This window comes from Pygocentrus nattereri, chromosome 2 (genome assembly GCF_015220715.1).
Source record: "Pygocentrus nattereri isolate fPygNat1 chromosome 2, fPygNat1.pri, whole genome shotgun sequence".
NCBI classification, from domain to species: Eukaryota; Metazoa; Chordata; class Actinopteri; order Characiformes; family Serrasalmidae; genus Pygocentrus; species Pygocentrus nattereri.
The window spans coordinates 49160706-49168279 of NC_051212.1; the positions used below are offsets into that span (position 1 = coordinate 49160706).

General features: G+C 39.3%; 2 long non-coding RNA genes across 2 annotated transcripts; both read left to right on the forward strand.

Moving 5' to 3' along the window:
- Window positions 1-457: 457 nt before the first annotated feature.
- Window positions 458-1305, forward strand: LOC119264762. The gene is made up of 3 exons (XR_005131197.1): window positions 458-608; window positions 771-891; window positions 983-1305. It is a non-coding gene; the product is annotated as an uncharacterized LOC119264762 (long non-coding RNA).
- A 4838-nt stretch (window positions 1306-6143) lies between these two features.
- Window positions 6144-7008, forward strand: LOC119264779. The gene is made up of 3 exons (XR_005131218.1): window positions 6144-6303; window positions 6480-6603; window positions 6716-7008. It is a non-coding gene; the product is annotated as an uncharacterized LOC119264779 (long non-coding RNA).
- The last annotated feature ends 566 nt before the right edge of the window (window positions 7009-7574 follow it).

The following is a 7574-nucleotide window of genomic DNA, read 5'->3' on the forward strand; positions in this document are numbered from 1 at the left end:
TGCACCTACAGATCTTAGGCTTGTGTGCAACAGCTTGGCCGTGGAACCCATTTCATTAAGCTCCTGATGCACGGCTCTTGTGCTGATGTTGATTGCAGAGGCCGTTTGGAATCTGTAGTGAGTCGTGCAACAGATACTTGCATCGGCACTTTGTGTGTTTGTGTCGACAGCTTTGCTGTAGAAGCTGTTTGGCTCCAAGAAGCTTCCATTGTGTCCCAGTGTATGTTTGGCATACCTGTCCCAGTGGTATTTGATTATGGCTACAGAGGGCACAAATGTAGAAAACTGGACTACATACTTTCCTTTTAAGTGTCCTTCATGTGGGAATCTTTATGGGCTCCCTCACATGCAGATGTAATGATCCAATTTCAACTTTGGACTCATAATAAAGGAAATAAAGGACTGGTGTTTATGCTTTATGACTATTAGTAAAGCAGTATTGGTCAGTCTTGTTGAGAGATGGGTGGGATTTAAACTTCTCACTAGAAATAAATCCAGCCGTTTTTGTCCAGGGCTACACTGAAGACAACTGGCTCAAGAGAAACAAGCAAACATGAAGTCCTTGTCCGTGGCTGTTGTCGTGCTGCTGCTGGTGCTGTCGTTACACTGTGAGTCTTCCTCTTTTTTATTGTGATATAACTGTGAGCTAAACATGACATGCCAGGTGAAGTGTACATACTTTTGGTCAAATATGAATACAGAATGTTTATACCAGTATTGAAACTGAAATAATGAAAACATGGACTCTCACTATTACTTTGTGGTTCTAGGTGAGGACAGTGTGGTTGAGGGAAAATGCTGTTATAATGGAAACGGACTCTGTAAATCACACAACGAATGCCGGAGGTTTGGGGGACATCCTGCCATTAGAACAGAATGTGGATTTTTAAGGTAACTTAACTTCTGTCACTCTTCATCATTCATTCCACAAATCTATAAGCGTGCGGTCGTCATATCACTGAACTGTATTCTTTGTCTTCAGGTGTTGTATATAGCCCATGGCAAGTATCATCAGAGGTTCCGTGGCTCGATCCTCCAAGATCAAACTCTTATAGGACGTCACAAAGCATCAGAAGAAGATCATATTCACTAAATCAGGAAATATTTATTGTAATTATTGTGTTTTTTTTATACTTAAACTTTGTTAAAGATTTACTGTAATTCTGATTTTCTGAGGTGTTCAATGCAATCCTTTGTAAATGTTGAATTAAATGAGTTTACTTAAAGAAATAAGACCATGTGGACTATATAATGAGTTAACTGTATTAATCACTCTGTGGCAGTTAATAAATTGTGTTTTACTGATGTTTGTCTCTTTAATAATATATTAAATATAATAATCACCTTCCAAAATATTTAATAAAAAAAAAAAAAAAATTTCCAATCACTGACCTACGCAAGTTTAAAGGACAGATGTGGCTATGAAACATATTACAGCGCACGTTGTTGGGTGGAAAGCAAAAATATAACATATAACATATATTACTTCATTTGAGAAATAATGGAAATTCTACATTCTATGAATGGTCCACAACAAGTACAAACTAAAAAAGTTTTTAAAAATCTTCCACAGGATACAAAAACTTCTAACACTGAAAGTGAAGGTCCATGGGTGATATCACAAAGGAACCAATCAAGGTTGCTGCACAATTTTCAAAATCAGGTTCAATGCTTTTTAATATGTTTTTAAGTCCTCAGCGTAACAGACACAATGCAATTTCCACTGCATAACAACACACAGTCAAATATGGCATCAAAAACTTTCTATTTTATTCAAACCTTTTGGCAGAAACACTATTTCTACAGTAAACAGAAGTCAGAAACAACTTGACAGCACTTAACACTACTACTACTACTAAAAATAATAATAATATTCAAATATTCAAAAACACAATGATCCTTACATTCTCAATTCGGTATCAATTCTGCTGTCCTCTCATCCTTCAGTGGCCATTATAGACCACTGGGCTGCTGTTGGCTGGATGCATTGATTGGTGGACTGTTCTGGATTAGTTTAATACACAACATGACTCAGTTATTACACTGTCTTTCCAATTAATTCTAAAGTAAAAACAGGTTGTTTTATTACGTGCATAACACGATTCTAGACTGTTATTCTTTGTGGTTTACTCTACTTTTTATGCATTTAATATTGGCTTATCATTGAATTTCATGGACTGATCTGAGGATTCAGCTACCGGTGTGTTTAATATGCACTTGAATCATTTTATTTTTTAAATTCATTAAAATGATTTTTATTTTTAACTATATACTCTGAACCGACAGCTTTAGTTTGGACTTCTTACATGAGCTAACCATCTTGTAGGATTATGAATATGCTTAGATTTCAGACTGAACTTTCTTTCCCCTTTCCATGAGGCTAACATGGCACACTCAGCTGCCTCGAGGATAAACAATGCAGGAATGCATTTCGTACATAGCTTTTAAAGTTATGTTGCTCAGGGTCAAGCGGTACAAAACATTTTTAAGTCATTTTACATGGCCACGTTTAGATGAAAGGTAGCTGGCAGAAAACACTACAGCACGGTTCACACAGCTTGAGTAGCCTCTTTAAAAATGTTCCAGCTGTTGTTCCAGACATTTAAATCACTTTGATACTATTTGAAAGTGTCCCTCACTTGTGAGAGTTATGATTAATGTCCGATTATAGCCCTTCGACAACAGCGGAGTAAACAGAACGCAAAAAGGAAACTAAAGATAAGATAAGATGCCTTTATTGTCATTGCACAGTGTAAAATGAAATTGAGCAGCAATCCAACGGCACTTTCTACACACAAAACAAACATATGGCTAAAATATATCAAGTGCAGATTCAAGAAAAATAGTGTAAAAATCTTAAATATAAAGAAAAAGGACTATAAAACTATATATTCTAAACAGACAATAGACAATAGACAAGTGAGGTAGCAGTTAGTTATTGCACATTCCTGGACAGCTTATAGTTTTATAATATTGCACATCTTAAGAATTATTGCACAGAAAGAATATAGATTATAGATGACAAACTCGAGAACAAATAGTGCAGTGAATAATAAACAGGACAGAGGTGAAGTGGAACGCTGGAACAGCGTCCAGTGTCCTAATGAAGGCAGTGCCAGTAAAGAGCTGTAGTGGTGCTCAGGTCACTTCTACTGTGCACAGTGTTCTACAGAAAGTCCTTGTCAGTGTGTGTGTTTGGAAGTGTTCAGTTCCCGTACGGCTCTGGGGTAAAAACTGTTTTTAAGTCTGTTTGTCCGGGATGGGATAGACCTAAAGCGTTTACCAGAGGGCAGCAGGTTGAACAGATGATGTCTTGATGGTCAAATGTGCCCTTCAGGATGTTGGGTCAGAAATAGGTCAAGCTTTTTTAGCCAATACATGACTTTTAAGGACCTGCAGGGGACCCTGACTATTATTAAGGGAAATAAATTAGTAAAGTTTGTATTATGACCTGATATTTTACAAAAATACAAGAACACAAACATAACTAAGTCAGTATGTAGACAAAACCAGACAACAAGGCAGTTAGATCCACCTATTCTAACAGATGACACATTTAGAACAGCTTGCATAAAAAAGTTGAACCAGATATTTTTTGCTTCAATATTAAGTGCAACTGTCAAAGTGGTGGCCCCATAAGTGGGAGATTGGAACTTAGATCCCCAGTGATGCCAAAGTCATCCACGGCTAGAAGTCCAAACAAGCATTGCTGGCCTCGCTCTCTCTAGGTGGAGAGGCTGGCTCTCCTTTTTCCCCATTACACTTGAGATCCTACCATGGAATACAGGGTCAAAGTTTTGGTCTTCAGCAACGTCAGTAGCAAGAAGAAAGCATGATGGTCATACATACAGTAGACCAACTTAGCTATAAATACTAAATGAATGCACATTTAAGTCCTGCCAATTCACAATTCATGCTAAAGGGACACAAGTATGGGTTAAAAATGTGTGGACTGTCATTTACAACTGACTATCTAAAAGACTGGCAACTTACTAAATGCAGCAATAGAGTGGATGTACAAACCCAATTCCAAATCAGTTGGGTAGTAGGTACAGTAGGTAAAAGGGAAATCCACAGGAAATCTACTGGAAATCCACTCTCACCTAATCAAACAAAACCAGTACAAAGAGATCATCATCATCATCATCATCATCATCGTTGACCGCTAGTCCAGATAGGGTCGCGGTAGCAGTTGGGAGAGCAGAGAATCCCAGATGACCCTGTCCCCTACAACTTCCTCCAGCTCATTTCCGGGGACCCCAAGACACTCCCAGGCCAACTTGGAGATATAATCCCTCCAGCAGGTCCTAGAACGACCCCGTGGTCTTGTGCCGGTAGGCCGTGCCTGGAACACCCCCACCGGGAGGCGTCCAGGGGTCATCCGGATCAGATGCCTGAACCACCTCGGCTGGCTCCTCTCAATGCGGAGGAGTAGCAGCTCTACTCTGAGCTCCTCCTGGATGACCGAGCACCTCACTCGATCACATAGCGTGTAGCCCGCCACCTGATGAAGAAAGCTCATTTCTGCCGCTTGTATTCACGACACAAAGAGAATATATTTCATCTTAATTTAACCAATTTTAGTGATTTTTTGGAAACTGGAACTTTTTTGGAACACTCATTCGGAATCTCACGCCTACAACACATTCCAAAAAAAGTTGGACAACCGGTGGTGCAACCATGCTTGGGTGTAAAAGGAGCCTCCAAGAAAAGCTTAGTCCTTTATAAGTGAGAATGCCTTTCCCACACAATGATCATAAACCTGGCTATTTACTCCAACAGTTCAGCATGCAGAGGGTATAATAACGTAACAGGGTCAGCACGTGTGGCTGCTTACGATAACAACAACAAGGAAGCTTTTATTTTATTGATGTATAAAACCACTTTTACATAAACTGTTGGGGACATGACTCCATAAAAAGACAAGAGCATAAGTCAATTGTAGGTTTATCTCGGTCTTCTAGTTTTGCTGATTATTCCCAATCCCAGTCTAAGGTCAGTCCAGTACAGTGCATTAAAGACTATTCACAGTCATAGTAAGAGGTTGGACCCCCTTTTGCCTTCTGAACTGTTTTAATTCTTCGTGTCATACTTTCAAAAAGGTGTTGGAAACGTTCCTCAGAGATTTTGGTTGGTTATTTGAGTTCCTGTTGCCTTTCTATCATCTGGAACCAGTCTGCCCATTCTCCTCTGACCTCTCACATCAACAAGGCATTTTCGTCCACACAACTGACCGCTCACTGGATATTTCCTCTTTTTCGGACCGTTCTCTATAAACCCTAGAGATGGTTGTGTGTGAAAATCCCAGCACATCAGCAGTTTCTGAAATACTCAGACCAGCCCGTCTGGCACCAACAACCATGCCACGTTCAAAGTCCCTTAAATCCCCTTTCTTCTCCGTTCTGATGCTCGGCCTGCACTTCAGCAAGTTGTCTTGACCACCTCTACATGCCTAAATGCATTGAGTTGCGGCCGTGTGATTGGCTGATTAGCTATTTGTGTTAACAAGCAACTGAACCTAATTAAGTGGCTGGTGAGTGTATATAGCCTCACATTTCAAATGTGGCTACTTTCACTGTGTTTTGGTGGCTGATTTAACTGCAGCCGAACTCTAGCACTGCAGATATTACAAAAGGCTTTGGGCTGCTTTTTTTTTTTATTCAATATTCGTTAAAGTAGATTATTTTCTTAATATTTAACACCAACATGATAAAATTAAGCAACAAGAGGTATTTTTAACATTATTATTGGCCCAGTCTGACCAGCTCTGGCTGATACTGTTATTACCTCCAGTATATAAAATGACAGAACAATGTGCTTTAATGTCTGTATACTGACCCCAACACATTTGTTCCCTAAATTAACGTCAGTTATTAATTGTTTTGCATATTTCTTTAACCCCATTTGAGCAAGAGTCTGGAAAATGTCATGGCTGTGGCTTTTTTCCTTTTCATGTCTTAGTCACGTGTGAATCCCACTGCTTCCAAATTTAAATTACAGCAGCAAAGTGTTTTTATCAAGGTCCTTTCAAATCCTTCACATGGCAGATTCTGTTGTCAGTTCTGAACTTTGGACTTCTTATTGTGATGATAGAGGAAATAAGGGGCTGTTGTTGACGAATGCTAAAGGACACGTTCTTGAGAAGCGGGAGGGATCCGAACTCTCCGATGCAAATAAAAGCCGGCCGCTCTTGACCAAACTCAGCCACACTGAGAATCCTGCTGGACGAAAATCAACCCTGTGGAAAGATGAAACCGACAGCAGTGCTTGTTGTTGTGCTTCTTCTGGTGCTATCCCTTCACTGTAAGTAATTTTTTAGCATGTTAGTATTTACTGCACTGAAAAGTCTCTAAACCTGCTTTCTTTAGCATTTATGTTTCTGAAAAACACGTGAAAAAATGATTCAAACGTGTGGCTGCCACACTGGGATACTATGGAAATGTCTAATAGTAAAATTCTTCTCTCTTTCCTGATCTCAGGTGAGAAAAGCCTGGTTCATGGATTGTGCTGCAGAGGTGGACGTGGAGTTTGTAAAACAAGGTATCAGTGCCAGAGAATAGGGGGAACATATGCTTTCAGCACCGAATGTGGCAGGAATGCTGGGTATGTTATTTTTTTCACAGTCACATTTCAACATCTTCCATACAGGCACTGTAAAACAATGACATGATAAAAACAGCTAATCTGTCTCTCTAAACAATCTCCCTCTACACAGATGCTGCACATAGCAGCTCACGCCACGTGAAGACTGATGGCGCCACTTTCTCACTGATGCTTCATGGAGAATTTCTTCTAATGAATTAGAATTAAGAATTATTTCTGCTTTTACATACATGTAAAATGATGATTTAAAAGTGTTGTTGCACCAGCTAAATGTTTTTGTCCTATGTATTTTATTTTTATTTAAAGTGCAGTTGTAGTGTCATTTCTTTAATCTGTGTAGTCAAAAACATCTTTATTCAACTAATATCAAATAAAAATTGTCCTTATTAACGCTTTCTTGATTGTGCACATGGTCTCTTTATTCGTTGCCAGTGTTTTGTTTTCCAGAACACAAGACTGTGATATATTTTAAGAACTCATTGGACATTTAATCAGCTTACGTTCTTATATGCATTGTAAAAAGTGAATAAATCATCCACACAGAGACCCCTTTACCATCATGAATACTGGCTTTTGAACGGTGCACTGATAACAAGCTGAGTGGTCTTTAGCCCGGACGACACAGCGTCCATGATTTCCAAAAAGAATCTCAAATGTTGATTCGTGGGATCTTAGGACACTTTTCTACTTCCCCTCCGTCCATTTTAAATGAGCTCAGGCCCAGAGAAGGTGGCAGCATTTCTGGATCCAGATTACATATAGTGTCTTCTTTACATTTTAGAGTTTTAACTTGCATTTGCAGATGCAGTGATTCACAGACAGTGTTTTTCAGAACTGTTTCTGAGCCTATGCAGTGATTTTCCCTATAGAATCATATCTGTTTTCAATGCAGTGCTGCCCGAGGCCTGAAGATCATGGCTAGTAAATACTGGTTTTTGGCCTTGTTCCTTGCATACAGAGATTTCTCCAGA